The sequence below is a fragment of the Pelecanus crispus genome, chromosome 13 (genome assembly GCF_030463565.1).
Source record: "Pelecanus crispus isolate bPelCri1 chromosome 13, bPelCri1.pri, whole genome shotgun sequence".
Classification (NCBI taxonomy): domain Eukaryota; kingdom Metazoa; phylum Chordata; class Aves; order Pelecaniformes; family Pelecanidae; genus Pelecanus; species Pelecanus crispus.
In genome coordinates, this window is record NC_134655.1 from 18,704,642 (window position 1) to 18,725,181 (window position 20,540).

Consider the following 20,540-nt stretch of genomic DNA (forward strand, 5'->3'; position numbering starts at 1 on the left):
CTTCCTGACACCTTCCAAAAGCATTTCAAAGACTGAATAGAAGTTCTTTTGACATCTCCTTCCAGCTACTGGTTACAGGAAGCTGAAAACAGGTGAAAGCTGCATTCGATTGGAAGAGGTTTTCATGTAATGCTTGATTCTCAAAAGTTTGTGCTGACACAAAAAAATCATTTAAGAAAGAGGCAGCTGGCATTATGCTACAGGTGGATTAACTCCTAATAGATAGCAAAACCACAAGGACAAAAGGAAATAAAGGCCCACTGGGACTAGAGATGGAAGACGTTCTCATTTATAAATATACTCAACCTAAAGGGAAAGAATCAATGTATTTAGCATATTATATAAGTTAGCACTATAAGAGGAGGTAAAAATACTCAGCCTGGGATTTTCTAGGAGTCTCGAAAGGAAAGCCACCTAAACTTTATTTATTTAAATATCCGACCCACTTATTTTTCAGTTAACTTCAGTTCTACTGAATGTATCTTATTCTACTATACACACTGATCCTAATATTCATTACAGACAGAAACTGTTCTCAAAAGACAGCACAGCGTGATTAAAAAAAATCAAACATGGTTTCATTATAAATCTCCATATGATTTCCTTTAAATTTGTCCACACCAGTTGTCTTAAGTGCATTTCTAATTGTTTGATTTACAGTTAGATTTTATATGACACACTGGTTTTAGATAAAAATCATAGTCAATCATCATTTATAATTTACAATAGGAAAACTGGTAATCCATTTACTATTTACAATGTAAATAACTTCTTTTCCTTAAAATGCATTTTTGAAAGCTAACAAACAAAACACTGCGTATTTTTAAGCTGCAGATTGATAAATCTGCATTGAGGAGTGCAAAGTGTCCATGAACTGTATCATTACACAACGATAAAGCTCTGAACCTTCATAATCCTAAATACTGCAAGACCGAAAATATGTCAATGTGTATTCTTTCATCCTTTACTAAATGTACAATTTGAAATAATTTATTATTGTTAGCTATTCCAACCTCTTAAGTACTCATTTACAGTTCTGAAAATTGACAATGTCCATCAGAATGCTCTGTGTCTCTGATAATACAGTTTAATTAAAACTGGCTTACTAAAATTTCCATGACAAATTATATGTTTGAATGTTTCTCTCCTGTCCTGAGCTGAACTACAGAATTAATGTCAGCAGTACTTGAAGCAGGAGGGAATGCAGCCGTATATCATAATGCCAATATTATTATATTATTCTGGAGATACACATGCACACTGCAACTCTTCAAAGCAACTGATATATCTGGAACAACTAACATACCAATAGTTGATGCTTTGATAAAATTACAACTTTGTTATTAATCCAGCACAGAGTATATAAATTTTAAAAGTATAAAACCAGTCTATTATCTGACAGACTGTGTATTCTTCTATTTTGAAGAAACAAAAGTTAGTTTTACTGCCATTAACTGTCAGTCAGCTCAATCCATAACATGTTAGTGCAGGCACTGTGGGAAAATTAATGTACATGCTGAAAAACTGCTTATTCAAAAAGCTTGAAAGTAAAATTACTGGAGCCCGAAATGACATAGTTGGGGGAGAACTAATTAGGCAGAAAGAATTATGTAAATAATCACACAACAGCTGATTTTTGTTTGTATGCCTTTATGATCTGTTAGATAAAGCATCCAAGAGTGGGATTAAAAAACATTTGTGACACCACTAATCATAAATGTTGCGTTTTACTAATATCAATGTGTGGATCACCAGATATGCTTGCAAATTAACCTTACTCATAGGTGGTACTTGACATCCTCAGCAATAAGAAATTAGCAACAAAGGGAAAGTAAGTGTACAGTGGAGAAGGCACAAAATCAGAAAACAATTAGATGCTGCTTCCACCGAGGGGTCTGCATTTATACCTAAAGGTACTTTACTGAAAATTCACAACCTAATTCATATTTGGCCTTCTATATTTCTGAGTCTTGAATCAAGTGTTGAATAACAGCAAAGCTGAGCTTCAATGGGTGACTGAGCACTAGAACAGGTTGTCCAGGAGGTTATGGAATTTTGGAGATACTCAAAAGCCATCTGGACACGGTTCTGTAAACCTGCTCTAGATGGCCCTACTTGAGCAGGGCTGTTGGACAAGATTACCTCCAAGGGTCCCTTTCCAACCTCAACCATGCTGTGATTCTGGGAAATCTAAATGAACAAGGTTTTGGTTACTCTGTTTATACATAATTTCAACTTCAATATATTAACAGCTCAAATAATTTCTTTCCCTCTAAGCTATACAACGCAACTCCATTCCATTAAAAAAAATCCCAAATTTACAAAAAAGTTTTATACACTGTACTTTAGCCAAATACAGCTTTTCCCACTCCAAACACACCCAAATTAAATCAGATTATGAGAACTGCTGAAGAGAAACATGAAACACTAAGAACAAGCCGCTTGTCAGAATCCTCAGTGAACTATAAACGTCTAGTTATAAAAGTACCTTGCTGAATAGTTCATTATTTCAACAAATCAAATGGTCTTTATTATTTAAACTTGTTTTTCAATAAAACGGATTATTCTCATTACCATCAGAATTTCACAAGATACTTACAATTCAGCTAAAGCAAGTATAAGAACCAAATAATTGAGTTTGTTTATCTGCACTGGGTTTGATTTAGCTTCCTATCCACACTTAACGCCAACTCATTGTCTGAGTTTACAAAAAAGAACCAAACCCATGCTTCAAACTCATCCATGAAAATGATGGAATCCCTTGACACAATCACCTGAAATTAAAACCCTAAGTAGACTGCTTGCTAATCTATTGCCATACGTCATTCACAGAGCAAAATGCCTGGGTTTTTTCCATGGTTACACTTACCTACAACTAATATTAAAGAAATAAACTTCAACACCACCACATTTTTGTAATGATTTCCAGACAACTACCACTAAGTGTGAAAATTTACTAAAAATATTTCAACCATCCAAACTGTATTCTGTCATTTCAAAACTCTTGCATACTGTTTCAGAGCAGGATTCCTAGTCAAGAAACTGCCAAAATAGGTAAAAAATATGTTTTATATAGCTAGAAGAGAAAGTTTGATTCAATAGTGTCATCATCTTTAATGAAGGATGTACCAGTGCTCTTACCAAGCTTATTCATAATAGAGCTTCCTTTGAATTGAACTGGAGAAACACAAACAGAACTTATTAGCTGAAGACAGAAATTCAGCTTTAATAACAGTAAGTCATTTACACTGATAGCTTTATTTTCACCTGCTATCAGTATGTAAACAGATGTTAACAATTTTATCATTCGCACTACATACATAATGTATCTCTGTGACTACACAGAAGGCTTCTGGAGCATACACAAATAATTATGAATCACAATTATACACCTAATCTTTTCTTCCTGTTGAAAGCCTTTGTTTTCAGGAAAAAAAAAAAAATTGCAGAAATCTTCATTACAATACACTTCATCTACCCAAACTGGAACGCAAAGAAACCAAGCCCCATAGAAAGAGCCCCATTTTATCTGTTTACACAAAATCATGTACTTCTGAAGAGCTTAAAGATTCACTAATAAAATACCCATAGAAAACTCAGTGTGAGAATTTCTGTCTCATTACAAAGCAAATTACTTCATCATTCAGCATTCTGACAGAAGAGGCCCCCCCGCAAAAAAACCAAACCACAAAAGAACAGTTGCTTCTCAGTTATCATATAGCAAAGAGGTCCATTCCTTTCCCTGGCCTTCATTACATTAGTACCTGAAGAAGTCATTAACTATCCGAATTATTTAATACAACTGCATTCACTGTGTACAGACACTATTTCAGTGTTTGTTCATGAAAATGAAGCACAGAAAGATCATAACCACCTGATAACAATGCTAGCTGTGACCAGCTCCTTCTCCCTAAATTGCAGAATCATGCTTAATTAAGATGAGGCTTTCTGACTTGTCCCTAAATGGCAATAAACTTTCATCTTGATAAACACTAGAAAGAAAATCTGTCGATGTTTACTTACTCCTAGCTCTAAGTAATCATATCAATTCCTAATTTTCATGCATTCAAACTTCTCAATAATGAAAAGACTACTTCCATTGATTCTACATATGCCACTTTACTATGCACAAGAGAAAGCTTATGTCAACATAATTTCTATACTGCCTTTTTTATTTATACTTCTGTTAGTCAGGATGCAAAGATCAGCACTCATTTCTCCAAAAGTCCCATAGGAACTCCTAGGAAAAAAACCGATAAACAAGGGCCTATTTTATAAAATATTCAGTCCAAGGAACAAAACTCTACAGGCTGTTTCTTAAATTGGTTTATATTGGAAAAGTCTGCCCAAAGACTTACGATGCCGATTTAGGAACTTCCTGTGGTAGCATGAAGAAGAAAACTTGAAAAGTAAACAAGAGCACTTGGCTCCTCAAACAGAACACGGAAAAAGGCAGCATTTATAAAGCCACAGGCTAGAGAGAAGGGAACATCTTGTCTGTCTTAAATAAAAATATTTTTTAAAAATCAGTGAAAGTCCAAAATTAGAGCTAGGTATGAACCTAAACGAACCTAAAAACACTAATTCTTTTTGTCTTCAGAGAAAAAGACAGTTGGTGACCTCAGAAGTTAAGTTTTTTTCCCATAACTGTAACAAGGAAATAATCCCCAAAGTCCATACTCCCATTTTTAACAGGAGACAAAGATCAAAACAATTTCTAAAAGCTCTAGAACGGAAAGCAAAACAAACCTTTCATCCTGACAGAAACAAAGCTTTATTTCCACTGATGAAGTCACCAGAATTTTAAAACTGCTTTTGCAAAAACATGCTGAGAGGAATTGAATTTACTGACACTGCCTGACAGGTGAAAAACATCCTTTTAAAAGAATGGCAAAATGCCATTCGTGAATGAAAGAGGTGGACTATCTAGCTTCATTTGTTCTGAAATGGGAGTTGTGAGAGCTGTTAAAAATAAGAAAAAAGAAGATTATACCAGATGAAGAATGAAACAGCTAGATACTGGTAGAGATATACCTTCACACGCAGTGTATATTGGTTACGTATTTCATGACCTGCCCTCGCAGTTCTTCAGCTTTTTAGACCTACAGCAAACACCTCAATGCGACGATGGCACGAAGAGGGGGTAACCGATGGGAGTGCTGGAACAATGGATACCAGAAGATGACAGGACAGAAGAAAGGCAAAAAGAGTCTTATAAAATTACAGAGGAAAGTAAAGAACTCTCCAGTTTGGAATGGAGTAAAGAACTCTTCCAGCTTGGTAATGCTTTACAGGTTATTTTCCTATACTTGTACAAAATTCATAGATCTCTGTTCAGATCCTTCACAGTCATGGATCACATTTTTGCCTGGAATCCTATACTAAGAAGTCTGAAAAGTGGTCACTCCCTGTATACTTTATGCAGGCGCTCTTCCAGCACCCTTTACAACAGAAATGATCTAGTTCTTAACTCAATTCTCATTTGTGATATTCTGGGTTAAAAATAATTTGAAACAGTATGAGGAATGGTATTCATAGCTTTTTCAAACTCAAAGCTCTCTCATTTTTTGTGGTGCCAAACAATTAATTATAATCACTATTCATGCATTAATTAGAAAGCAACACAGAAGACATGATAGTCAAGAATATATCAAACAGAAAATGTTGCAAGAGTAATGGATTTCTAGCATACCTTCCCTGGAGAACAATTAGATAAAAATCTGTTTGGATGAATAAAAACAAGAAAGAAAACAACAAAAATGCAGCTAGTACAAACAAAATAATTCTGAAAAATTTGTTTTGCATATTCTATTCAAATTAATTAAATGTGACTGTTTCAAATAACACAAAGCATTGACAAAAAATGTTCTAACAGCAATAAAAAAATTAGTTGTTGATACCTATTTCAGCAAGGCCACAGTAAGGTAGCCACTCCTAGAAATATTACATGAGCTTTGGAACACACAATGAGATGCCTTAAACAATAATTACAGCTTAGTGTGCCCTAAATCTTTCAGAGAAACTGCAACCACATTCACTTTCTCTTTGATCAGGCAGTTTTTCCTCACTTCATCTGGATTTAATTAAAAGAGCTATGTTTGAGCTGTCAGTTGTACCCTGTTTTAACAAGCTTCAATCAGTAGATCTGCTGGTTACTTCATCTAGATAAAGTTTTTCAGTAAAGTGTCGGGAAGGAAAAGAGAAATGACTCCTCACATTTCTAGTTTCCTTTAATGCAGCAATGTCAGAAGTCCTAATTTTCTTGTTTTTAGAAATCTGAAAAACTTCAGATCATATGTTTCAAGAGCCTAGATGTTCAAAATCAAGGAGGAAAAGGAATGATTTTACGTCACCTAACAAAAAAGCATAGAATAATTCTATTAAAATTGAAATTTGTTTAGTGCAAACAATTGTTGTAATGAAGTGTCCACAAATTAAAGCACAGGAGAAAATGAGAGTGCAAGCCTACACTCTAAAAATGAGTCTATTTTGCACCTAAAGAGTATTTCTGAATACCAGCTGCATACTTAAAACCACACATCATATATGATTTGAGTAAAACCGTGCATGTCCTTTCCCTCCTCTTTTCTCTCCTGATATTAATACCAAAAATATGTAGCCATAACTTACTGGGCAATTATTTGCTAGGAACTCACCACCATATGCACACAAGTAGCCTTGCCCCAAATGACTGGGATTAAACCAACCAGAAGTCAGGAAAGTGAAGTAATCCCTCCAATTTCTATCTCGGCCAACAAGCACTTAAGGCTATTTCTTAGGCAAACGTTCTGATCAGATAGAAAAGCAAAGAGCATAATCACAGGGCAATCAGGATCTGAAATGAAAGTTTCTTATACTCAGACATACTGCTTTAAAAAAAAAAAAGAGTACACTTTCTCCCCAAAGTTGGTTTTTTGGGGTTTCTTTTTTAATTTCTTTTTCTTTTGGGGGAGTGGAGAAGAGTACAGGGCAAAAAGCAGTTCCATCAACACCAACATTTCTGATAAAGCAATGTCTCATGATAGTTTGATTTTGATATCTAATGCTGCAGCTCCAGGGATTATAGAGTGCACTCTCTCTTTAATTTCAGATTTTAAAATAAGCATACAGCAATTAGAAAATGGTTCTCTAATGAATTATCATTCTAGCAGCGCACAATTCTTTACAAAAAGATCTTTCAGTGATCTGGACAGCTTGGTTTAATATAAATTTAAGGATGAAAGAACAGTTTCCCTCAGGCAATTATTCACAATCAAGAAGCCTTTAGATTTCCATGTATTTAAGTAGATTTTTGTTCATAGAATTTTATTCTTCAGAATCTCCTAAACAAGCAGGCTTTTCCTCCTATATAATTTTTCATGTGTCTGTGTAGATTACTGTCAAAAAATTCTTCTCTCACTAGTTAGCCAACATATACTCTAAAAATGCATTTCAGCAACCTTTTTATACTTTCCTCCTTTACTGTATAAAATCCTCTCTCAATCTTATTCAGTACTAGCTTTGAAGCACAATTCTAGAAGCAGTCTTCGAGGTGCAGAATAGAATGGAGCTCCCTCATGTGGTAAATCTACATAATCTCAGGGGTTAAACAACAAAACCCCAACACAAATCTATAGTCAAATGTCTGGACTTAAACAGATAACCTACAGAAGTTTGTACCAGATAATTTACAGAATATATGTTTTTCACTAAATAAAAATCAGAAAAGTAATCTAGTTGAAGTTCTTAATTGCCACACAGCTACCTGTTGCATATCATTATGCCTCCTCATTTGTAACATTTGTCCAATTTCTTCCTTTATTCATAGTACAACGGAACCTACAGGTTGTACGCTCCTGTTCACAAGATTTATAGTATAGCCCAATATGAAAAAAATCAATATAATCTTAGGTCCCCTCACATCAAGGCCTTCCTTCTTAAAAAGAAATGAAGATCTGAAGGTAGAAATATACAGTCAGAAAGAAAATTGATAATCTGCTTTGTATAACCCTATTTTCTTTTATAATGTTCCATACTTCTTGTATATTTAAATATTAACTTTATGAAAACTGTACCTTAGCCCAGACCAGTTAAAATTCAAAGGATCATTTTCCAAAGGGATTTGTCATTTTTTTACTGATATCGAATAGTTGTAAGAGAAGTCATTATGCATTAAAACATGACACATTATTAGGTGATTTTCAAGTTCAATCTAAGTAATGATTATACCTACATAATCCTATAGTTACCACCTGGAACACCGTGAGCATTTTTAGTTTGCTTTAAGAAAGATGAATCAAATAGGAAAAAATAAAGAAAAGAAAGCTCTTAAAAAAGCGCTGTGTGTTGAATCTGGCAGAAGGACATTTTGCAGATGATTCAGTTCTTCCTGCATACATCTGAATGAAGGGGGAAACAAGGAAAGAGAAGAGGCCTTTAAAGAACAACACTAAAGAAACAAAAATGACTGTCAGCTGACTCTGAAAATCCAGATGAACTGAGTAAATTCACCATCTGGGGAGAAAAGTTCTTCAAAAAAGCTTCTAATGGACATAACCGGGGGCATTTAAGCACAAAATTTTAATTTAATTCACAGATTGAACACTTTTATGAAAAATCATATGATTTTTCATTAAGAAAGACGAGTTACTAACACTTTTCCATCATATTTTTTGGCTCTATATGCTTCTCCTTTTGCTCTCCTCCCTTCCAGGCCCAGCCACGTATCTTCCTGTGATACCCCCCCCAACCTGACAGCCCTACTTTCAACTCCATGTAAAACAATCTGCAAACTTACCTAACTTCTTGGGTATATAGTATCTACATAAACATAACAACAAACCTCCAGTCAACACACTTAAAATGCTATCTTTACACAACAAAATAAAGAACATACCCTTAGTAAAACTAAAAATACTTAATTTTCCTCTATGAGGTACTGTGAACATATGATCTATATTGCATTTCCAACTGTGTTTGCTTCTTGGTTTTTTAACTTTACAAAAAAAGAGAAGGTAGTATACAGTTTCCCTACGTCCTCATGAATGCGCGTGTCCACTACTGTTTTTCTCAAATACAGTATCACAGATACTATTTCCAGATTTCTTCTCACAGGATTACGGCTCGATTACTGATTACCCTCCCAGGGCCCTTTGGTATTTCTCTCTCTTGTGCTTGCAATATTTACTGATTCGTTATCTGAGAATTTAACTGATACGTTGTTTGCCTTTTGTTACAGATTCTTCCTGAAACTACTGGATAAAAGTGGACTTCACACCGGTCCCTGAAGAACCTGACTGATACTGCACTCTACTAAATATATTGCTACTTATCATCATGCTTTGTTTATGCCCTTAAGGCAGTCTGTGAGGCTGATCTTGTCTCAAAGCAAATCAACAATTTTCACATAACTGGTCAAGCACTGAAACAACGATTTACTAATACCTCTCTGTTGGCTTATATCATGTCTTGCTCATAAAAGAATGAAATCTCTCATGATCAACTATGCAAGCCTGTGTAGAATTCCTTTTTCATCAAGGAACACAAAGATACTAAAATACAGGAATATAAAAAAGCAAATGAAGCCAGGTACCTAGCAAAAGCACAGCAAAGTATCATTAAAAACTTGTATTAGGAAAAAAATAAACATCTGGAATCTTGCCAGATTAGACTTGCTCTATTTAAAGTTTTCCAAATTCTATTTCACTGAGCAACACACAGGCTGTATCAAATTAAACAATTAATAGTAAATATCTCAACATTAAATATCTCAACAGTATCTCTGTTATTTGATGGTATGTGATAAAAACAGACTAACAATTCTTTTGATGCACAGTGCACTACAGAGGAAAATACAGAATTTCAGCATACATTAGGGAAAATTTCATACGTTGTGTGATTACCCCCCCGCAACACACACACACAAAACCACCCACATTTATGCCAGAAAGCTTCAGTATGCCTCATTAAAGCTGAGAGAGGTAGGAAAACAAAGGAGATGGCTTTAGATTTGCAACCGATAGCGTGTTCACTCTGGTTCAAGATAAACCTACTACTTCACATACCCTACAGGAAGCCCTTGTAATTCCACACTGGCTTTTAAAATTCACGGATTTAATGTAGAAGATGGACTGACAATTTACTCCACTACTATTTCTCACATACCTCTTAGTATCACATTTACTCAGAAGAAATAAAGCAGAGGGCATAAATATGAAGGCTAAAACTATGCTCAAACCTCCCTCATTCCTCAACCCTCTTCTGTCAAAGAAACAGTTTAAGGAAAACATACGTAATGTTATACTGTCTTTCAGTAGGAAGACTGGACTTGACCAAGCAGGAAGATATCAAAAGGTTTTTTCTACAAGGTTAAACTCATCTTTAATTGGGAAGTCTCTCTAATTCTACAAGGGTTGCAGCTTAGTAACCATGGATGCTCAAAGCACATTATGAATGAAAATACAGTTCCATTTCAAATGGCTAGTATAAAAACCTGTATAGCAATTCTGAAATTGTAAAATACAACACGTCCTAGAATTACAAGGATTGTAACAGTATCATGACAAATTGATTGATTTTTCCACTAATTTAGGAAGACGTTTACTTGGGAAAAAAACTAGCAACACCACCATTTACTGTATTAAATAACAAACCAAACCCAACTGGTTTTCAGTCAGGACCAGAAAAGGAGACTCATTCTATGAGGATAGTAAAATAACTTGCCTTGTTTCAGCAATATATCTTTATAAGTTAACTTTGTACAAAGATCCACAGCTTTCATCTGCTGCATATTACAGCAAACACGATAGGAAAATGTGTCACAAGTCTAGAATATTTACACGCAGCAGAAACAGTATATTTAACCTTATTCAGTGATGTCTATTGACCTTCATGACAAGTATCTAGTCACACAAAATGTGACACCAGTCATGCAAATATTTCAAAGCAATTTTAGTGGGGGATTAATTTTTTTTTCCAGGCTGAAAAATTAGGTAAGTGAAAGGCTTAGTAAATGCCACAAGGCCATACTGACATTTCTCAGTAGAAATGAAATTGAATAGCAACCGTTATATCATGACTGTCACTGAACAACAGAATCTCCTAGGGGAAAAAAAAAAAACAAACAAACAAAAAAAAAACAACAAAAAAACCCCACCAAACATTACAGCTTCTGGGATTGTTTCTGTGTGAGTGCTCTGTGCTGCTCAGGGCTGAGATCTTCAGAATGTGTTTCTGATACTGTGCATTCTAATTACAACAGGTCCTGGCCACATTTCTAACCTGCTGATTATCTAATTTTTAAACTGGTACCTCTAAAGAGGTTAGTCTGTTCAAGCAGATCATTTTATATGCTGGGGAGACACACTCTCTAAAGACTAAGTAAACGACTTAAGTACATTTGAGCTCAACAGCATCGAATAGCAGTCTTTTTTTTTTTTTTTCCATAGCATAATAATGCCAATTGAATATATGTAACCAAACATAGCACAAATTGCCTGTAATCTGATTTTGAACTTGGCAGGGTCAGTTCTTCAATAGGATTCAAAATGCTGAGATGCTATGGGCTTGAACAATTAGCAATGTAAAAATGGAAAAAGAAAACTGTTTATTCATTGATGCCCTGAATTTTCTAAAAAAGCTGCTAGCTTGGAAAAGAAAAGCAGATTATATGTATGCACTAATTCTTCCTATCTTCTATCACAGTGCTTTCAGAAGTGGGATTTTCTGCCTGTGCTGATGAAATACATCAGACCTTCAGATGTACTTCTAAGAATTACAAGCACGATCAGTTTAATCAAGTGTGTCTTGGTTGCTTTAGCATACCCATTTAAATATGATGCGAGTGTTCAGAGATAAAAGGTTTTTAAATGTAACCTCTCATAAAATCATATACTGTTGATTTCCTTTTCAAAAGTGCATTTTAGTGATTCTTTTCTTGCATTTGGGGCAACACAAAATAATGCAAATTAGGGGCATACACATTTGGTGGCTGTCAGTCAAGCAGCCAAGCAACTCACTGAAATCTCAAATCTGATACTCACGTCACAAATTTAGCTTTCTTAGAGGTACATGAACTTAGAACAGAGCATCCTGGATGCAAAATTAAATGTATACCAGCCACGTGATTTTTTTTTTTCTTTGCTCATCATGTCAATCAACTGTGCAAATTTGAGTAAAGAGCCTACAGAATATGTGGTAGAAGGTGGAAGTTCTTAAGAGCATTTTAGTATCTCATTAACAATGACTTCAAATTGACCCAAGCCTGTGTGTGCATGGCAGGGGGATTGTATTCCTAGTACTTAAATGTACATTCCACTGTAAAAAGTTCCTTGCAACATGAACAGATTATATACTTGGGAATGAACTAAGATAACAGAAATCCAGAGAACTTGAACATCCAACAGGATAAAAAGTTTCTTACAGTCAAAAGCAAGCCTACACATTAATCTGTACAATTGCAATTCTAAAGAGATACAAGCAAAAAAAAAAAATCCCACCTTAAGTATAAAACAAATTGTAAAGCAAAAGACTTAGAGAATAATAGGACTTAAAAATGCTTAAAACATTTTCCATTTAAAAAGTACCAAGCATATACTAAGAATGGCTTACAAAGAAGCAAAATACCTTTGTAACTTTCAGGGTGTAGGCAGGAAAGTAAAAGTTTGCATCTTTTTGTCATGTTGAACTTTTCCTGCCACTAGTAAGAGTATTTCTAAAGCTTGCCATTCTGACACTGTGCCCCTTAGCTTAAAATCTGGATTCTCAATCTTCATCCTTCCATCCACTGGCTACTTTCCCTTCTCCTCTTACTATATTGTCTTCAAATCTTTCCTAGCTTATTCCTTCTCACTTTCCTTCCTGTTATTTTACACATCTGACTAGAACAGAACTATGAAACGAAAGTGATTAGACAGGAAGCCCAACAGAATCAGAGCTTCAAAATTAATTCTATTCACATTCTTACTTCAGCAGTATGCTCGCCCTGCGTGGGCTTGTAAGAATCAGAAATAAAATAGGAAATCAGCATAGAAAGAGCCAACACACAGGGTGATTTTACATTTCATCTAGCATAGTATTTTTGGCTGTACTCTTCTCAGACAGAAAGTGAAAGGCAACCACAGAACTTTTGATTGAGAAAAATTATTTATTGATCACTATATTTCTAATATATTGCACATGCTTGCATATTGAGGAGGCAGCTGTAATGTCTCTCTTTACCAGGAAGGTAAGACCTTAGAAGGCCTTTTCTGCTCTCTTGGGTTTGAAACTTGTAAACCATGAGTAAGTGAAAAGATACTGAAACAACATAAGATACAGTTTAAACAGAAAACTCCATAAACCAAAGATTCAACAGCAAATAAAGGGGTACTTTTCTGTGCTGTAGCTTCAGTAGACAGTGCAAAGTCTTTTTCTTCTTCTTCCACTTACTATTTTAATTTAGAAAAAATAGGGTTTTTCTTGTGTGTTGCTAATAGAAAGTTAATCACATTTATTTTTGAAGAAGTAATTTAGCTCACACTTAAATGCAAACAACTACAAAATTTATGTATTTTTAAATAATCAATACCAAACAGAAGTCTCATTAAATGCTGTAGTACCAGCACTACTACTAGATGCTCATTATAATTTCGTGATATTAAGCAAGATCTTAAAAGTCTCAACAAGTTCATAATTGTTTCATGGGTGATAACAAAATGGACCATATGAGGGCCTCAGCTGATCCTCTTAAGAGTCATATGAATCAAAGTTCAAAACAGCTGAGTGAAGCTTAAAGTAGTCCATTCTTCCTCACTGGGTTAAAAAAAAAAAAAAGACTGTAAAGTTCCATTGTTTGTAGCCTTTCCTCATTTATGATACCAACAATATCAATAATATGAATTTAGTGTTATTTGTTCTGTTTTCTCTATATTAGCGAGAAAGACTAATAATTGATGGTTGAAAACAAAAAAAATTGCATGACCAAGCATTTAATCAAGTATTAATTTTTTTCTCAGGTCAGACTTCGAGAGAACAGCTGACATTTTGATCTCAAACTAGAATAAATCACTCCCGTTTAATTTCCTTCCACTATATGCACTCGTAAGTCTTAAACAAGACTTTATTCCCTGGTGCTAGCACATCTTAAGACATGTGCTTTCTGCTGACTGTTCCTTTGGAGTTTGTTTTTAACTGTAAGCAGAAGGCTTAACTTTAAACAAATGCTCAACACCAAGAGTAACAAAATACCCTGATTACATTCACATAATGTAACCATAACAAAAAAAAAACCCAAAACCCCACAACCAAAAAAAGAAAACCAACTCCCCCCCCAAAAAAACAACCAACCAAAAAAAGTCATGCTACACCTAGAAGCCAGGTCTTTCTGTTCCTTTGTTTTTCATCACATAATACTTCATAACTTTCAAACTACAGTGAGTGCTTTTTCACTGTTTTTTTTTTGGACAAGACAGGTTTTCTCACTTGGGGAGAGGGGGTGGGGAGAAGAGAGAAAGAGAAGGAAGTAGGGAGGGGATAAGAACCAGGTTCTTTGAGAGGTCAAAAAAAAAAAAAATTTAAAAAATCTTACTGATGCACAAGCTTCAGTAAGGTAGACCTTCTCTCCCTAGACACTATTTAGGAAAAGTATTTTACCTGGATAAATAACCATTACTTTCCCAAAATACCTGTTTTGGTCAAGAACACTTTCCAATAAAAGTGTTTTCAACTGTCATTTCTGTAGACAGCAAGAAGAAAAACTTTATATAAGTACTGTAAGAAAAGGCACATATAGAAAATTGCCTTAATGATTATACATGACCTAGAATTTGAAAAAATCATTGAATGGTTCTCTTTTCCAGTTCCCAAAGTACTCAAAACGCCTCTACATTTACAAACACATTCAAATAGACTTGGGCAAAAGATAGTTACTTCAAACGTAGGGGCATATACAAGAGTTCCTAGATATTTTCCTCCTTTGGGGTTATTTTTGAGAAGCCCCTAGTTATGAGCAAATTCAGATATTAATGTACATTCTCATGCAGAAATGAAGGCACCAGTGCATTTCAAGTTGTCTGAAAAACAAAAACAGGCTTTCCTAAAAATGACATCTCAAAACACTTTAAGTGAATTATTTTTCCATAGCAAGCTACGAGGAAATCCCAAGTGTTAACAGATGACAAGAGTGTTAATGCCATTAACATTCTTTCAGCACTCCGTGTCAGTGTGTAAATGATGTCCTGCTGCTCAGTCACTCAGACAGAGGAAAAAAGGTTCACAGCCATTTCCAGATGCTGAGATCCTGATTCACAGTATATTTGTTTCTTCCCTAGTGGCGTGCTGTAAGAGACTGCAGTACAGTTGCTCGTACAAGAGAATTATCAGTTGATGTTTAGTGCACATTAAATATTATCTAATATTCTCAGTGTATAAAAGTCCCACATACACTTGAAGTAGACTTCTCCCCAGATCATTTCACTGCCACTGAAGTACATCAAGTAAGGAACTAATAAAACTCATATTTAGTTGTGAGTCAATAGTCATTATTAGATAGAACTATGAGCATAAATACATATCAAGTGAGAATATATGCCTTTCAAGAAGGCAGCTTTTTAGTTCATAAAAAGGATTCTATTTTAATGAATGGTGTTCCTTTCTGAAAATTAAAATTAGTTCACAAATCGCTGTTGTTCCATTTAATGATAAGATGAATACACACTGCTTTGAAAAATTTTTATCTGCACTAATTTTTGTTCTTTCATTCATGGTTCCCTTAATTTTGCAACTCTTTAAAAATAAGCTTTTAATTCTCCACATGTACGCAGAGAGTTAGAAAAACCAAGCGGCACCGCTTATTGCTCTGGTAGGCAAAAGATTTTAACAAGATGAGGCACCTTAATATTTCTTACTAGGGTAAATGACACAGCTGAAAAACAGAAAAGCTGTACAAAATCTTCATTTAAAGACACACCAGTACATCCAGGATACGTTATATAACTAAATTAAGATTGTTTACACACTCTATAATCATCCAAAAGCAACACAGCAAAAAGTCAGTCTCTGTAACCGGCAGGATAACAAAAAGAATGAACCTAACGGCCAGTGACCAAACAGCGTGCCCTCCGGCCAGCCCAGCTCTACCACTGCTCCCTTCTCCTCCGAACAAAGCTCCTGCCTATTTTCTGCACAACTAAACCTTTGTCACCAGGCTGTGTGCGCAAGTTGGGAGCGGAGACGAGGTGGTATTTATTATTTATGTATCTATAGTTCTAAGTCAAGTTTAATAAGTTAACTCCGTACAACTTCCCATTACTCCCTCTGAAAGTGCTTTTCATTCTGTTGTCTTTAATCTTTCTTAATAACATTTAAAGTTAAATCCCATTAATCCGACCATCTTCCTCAATCCCCAACTAGACACTCGTGTTTTAACATCACCAAAAAGAAAACAGCACATACACCTACAGCAAGTAAGTATAAAATTCAGAGTTTTCCATTTAAAAAATCTTCAGTTAGACGCACAAACACTGAAATAATACAAGGAGCAAAAGCCAGATTTGTCATAGTCGTAATTACTTTTCTAAACTGTTGAATCAGACTCCCCAGTGCTGCATGAAGCTGGGCTAATGATAAAAGCAGCCTCTCGCATTTCAAGTTAAATTATTTACAATTTGCTCTTCAAGTACAGCCATGGATCAGATCATGAAAAAGTTGTCTCAAGAATCACACAAATTATTTAATATAGCACAAAATCCACAGAAAGAATATTTTAAGCTCTCTTGGTTTTGGTTCCCCCTCACCCTTAACCATACTATATTCTACTTTCTGTTATAGCATAGCTGTAATCCTCAGTTTGAAATCAGCTATTTCTGGGGGCCAACCATACAGGTCATGTTCATGATCCCAAAGACTTCAGAGAGTGCTGTGAGCATGCCTTAAAACTTAGGCAATTAAATACTTAGAAAAATGCCAATATAAGACAGACAAATTGAAATCCTAGCATGATAGCAAGGTAGCAACTATGAAAATCGCTTCAGAATCCCACAGAAGTATTTCCATACAGCTATCTCAAGAAAGCCCACAGTGTCCACTACAAACAACATAGACTCACACTTACAAGATGCAGAACCGTGTCCCAGCAAGTAGTGAGCATGGAAGCAAGTTTGAACTGCGTTTACTAACGGAACACAAAGTTCCACCACAATGATGGTGCTAACGGAGTCGGTTTTTTGATGCAGAAAGATAAATGATATTACATTTTTTACTCTTCACACCTATGAAGCTACAAAATTATTGAAATACTGTATTTAGTTGAAACCAGTATTTCAAACTGGTATTAAAAGATACCAGTAAAGACTAGGAAAAAAAGTCCTAAACTAAAGAAGTCAATCTACTTTGTTATTGCAGGTATATTTAAGTAACCTGATCACAGTATAAAAATTCTGAAATGGAGGAAAAGATACCTACAAACAATCAGGTCCCAAAAAACTTCAAAGCTTTTTAAAGTGTCACGATGGCTAGAAACTAAAACCACAACGAATCAAACCAGATCATTATGTATATTTGAGAGAAAAATCATTGGTACAATCTATTACAGATGTAGTAGAACTTACACTAGATGAATTTGTAAAGTCAAGATTGTATACTGTCATAAAATATGTTTTTAGTTGAAAGTTATGAAGTTGATAGTGGCATTATTTGCTGAGACTGTTCTATTATGCTTGAAATCAAATCAGATGCTCATACTATATCTTAATTATTAATTGCTTATGAAAGATGGCAATCAACCTATAGCTACATCATCTGAATTTCTTTTATCATATTCATTGAACCTTATGATCATAAATGGAAAACAATAAAACACCCTTAAGCAGGAAGTCACACTGAAGACTGTTACAGAGCCACTTCACGTGAATATCTGCACAGCTCTAAAGAAAGTGATGTAAAACTGAATGTGCTTCTGTTACCAAACTATTTCATTCTGTTGCCTATAGTCTTACTTTAAATATAAACTATTCAGATATCAACTCATTTTCCTCAGTTTCTAAATAATAAAAAATAACCATATAAAGTCAAAATATGTATCAAGTTAGCAGACTGCAGTCAAAACTACATGAACGTAATTCTAACAGCTTTAATGCAAAGTTTGTTAATCTATGGGGTATATTTACCTGAACATATTACTTCTGCAATATATTGCAATTCTTTAAACAGGTTGTGGAATAGTAACATACCGCTCTTCCTGTCTTTGTATTTAATTCCTTAAGTAGTTTTAAGTTATTTTCAAGCATTCAAGAGTTACAACAAGTAGTATGCACTGAGATGAATAATTGGATGTGCTAAATAAACTGATGAAGTGAACTCACAAATTAGCCTGCGTACAAAGAGGGCAAGAAAAAAATCCTAGCTGAAAATGTAAGTACCATTTCTATTCATCTTTTTATCATTCACAGTACCAAAATCTTACTTGCTAAAAAAAGTTAAAAACCCTAAAATTCAGTACTTTCTTTCATAGCATTTGCTTCTCTATTATGAATATTAATTCATTTTATTATTATGAATATTACAAATGGTATTTTTATTGTAATTTATCTACCTAAGTATGATACCAAGCAATATTCCTTTTGTATTCTCTGAAGAAAGTCTCATCCACAATTACCGGTAAACAGCTTTGTTTATTAGCAGGAACGGGAAAGAGAAGCTATGCCTTTAATTATGGTATAATTTCTGCATCCTAGAACTCTCTACTGAGAGATGATTTATGTTCAGACATGTCTCAAATTTTCTGCAACACTCAAGCAGTTAGAGATGTTCAGCCTGAAATTCTTTAACTTTCTAATCTCGATATGTGCTATCAACAACAATTCTTCAACAAGCTGACAGAAACAAAAGAAATGCATACTGAAGACTAACATGTCATTTTTCCCCACCCTTAACATTTATTCTTCACTGTGGAAAAAAAAAAGGGGGGAATCAGAATATTTAAAAATATTCAATGATAAGCAGAAACAAATTTGATCACTTGACATAAACTGGAGATGACTTTCTAAAAAAGAAAAACACCATTTATCAGGTCATCTATTAATTATGAAAACGTAAATCCTTAGGCAGAATCAGTTAATTTCTTACAGTCTTATCTATTTTGTCAAGCCACCAAATTCACTAGTATGATAAAAGCTGTCAGGCATCTGCAGTTCAGGGTGCCTATTTTAATTACCAGGATTTGGTAATCTAGCTGTGACATCAATGTACGTGCACTGAAGCAAGGCTGCCCAGGAGGCTTTCAACAATTAATTTTCAAAAATTTCATAGGATCCTCATATTTTTGCTAATACAAAAAAGCATTAGTACTTTTTTTTAACTCTTCTGTATTGTCAGATTATCCTTCTTCAAGATATTCAGGTAATAAACCGCAGAAAGAGAAAAAGGTAAACTCTACCCACTTGGCTCTTTTTTCTCACCTAATCACTTGAGTGATGCAAATATCTTTATAAGTACAGTAAACATATAGGTAGCAAAACAACAAATGGCAAAGCAGTTACTCAACACAACTGAAAAATAATGCATATATCCTGTAAAACAGATCTGTTAAGCTTAACAAGAAAACACGGCTGCAAAAGGTGCATTTCAATATGTTGTTTTCATTTATGAACAAAAGTAGGGCTCACTTGAGAGCATTCAGCCTCCGCACATGACGACAAGGCAAAGGACAATTACAAGGCAATATTATAAGATTTTCTTATGTGAATGTATCTCAGAAAAATAATAAGCTTTTTTAATTTTTTTTTAAATAACTGATAAATGTGATTACTAGCAAGTCTCCTAACCTTGCAAATAAGACAAGGTGGAAGAGAATATGTAAGTAACATGAAACAATTTTCCACTTAGTCATGAGTTGTCTCCCTTAAGCTACTTTTCTGCAGTCTTGTCAGAAACTTAAAATAAATCCATATAGAGAATATCTTCTTGTGAATTTCTGTCACTGAATCCATTGAGATGGTTAATCCTGCTAAAACTTACTTTCTAAATACACAGTAGTTAAGAGAACCTCTTCATTACATCCACCTACTAAATGTGATGAGCAGCCACGAATGGCTCTAGACATCAATCCCCTCTTTTTTTTTTTTTTCTTTGAAAAACCCACAAAGCCATGGCTTCTGTCTGCTTGCAGTAAGAAAGAATAGACGTCACATGAACTATGTGAGCTTCTATAAATGCACAAAATGCCTTGGACTTGGCTGTATACCATATGCGAAATACGTCCACATATACAGAAATCTGCTTTGTGCAAAATAAAAACCCGCAAATTTAATTTTTTTTTTTAAAAAAGGACTTTTCCTTAGTCTTTGTCAGAGTTTTGTAAGCTTCTTGCATCTACAGTATATTTACTTGTTACTTTATACTTCTGAGCAAAAGTAAAGCTAGAGATATGAAAATTTTGGAGGGAGAATAGGCTCAACAGACATAATTTGGTATTCTCCCACAGATTTTACTTACTAGTGCTTGAAGAACCTACAGTGCCTACTCCCTTCAGAAATAAAAGGACAAATTACTTGAGTGCAAAACATGTAAATACTTTTTCTCTAAAA

General features: G+C 34.6%; 1 protein-coding gene across 1 annotated transcript in view; it reads right to left on the minus strand.

Annotated features, from left to right (window-relative positions):
- The window catches only part of DIAPH2 (diaphanous related formin 2), a 249,543-nt gene that overhangs the window by 99,993 nt on the left and 129,010 nt on the right, over positions 1-20,540 (minus strand). The gene's annotated exons all lie outside the window — the stretch shown is intronic.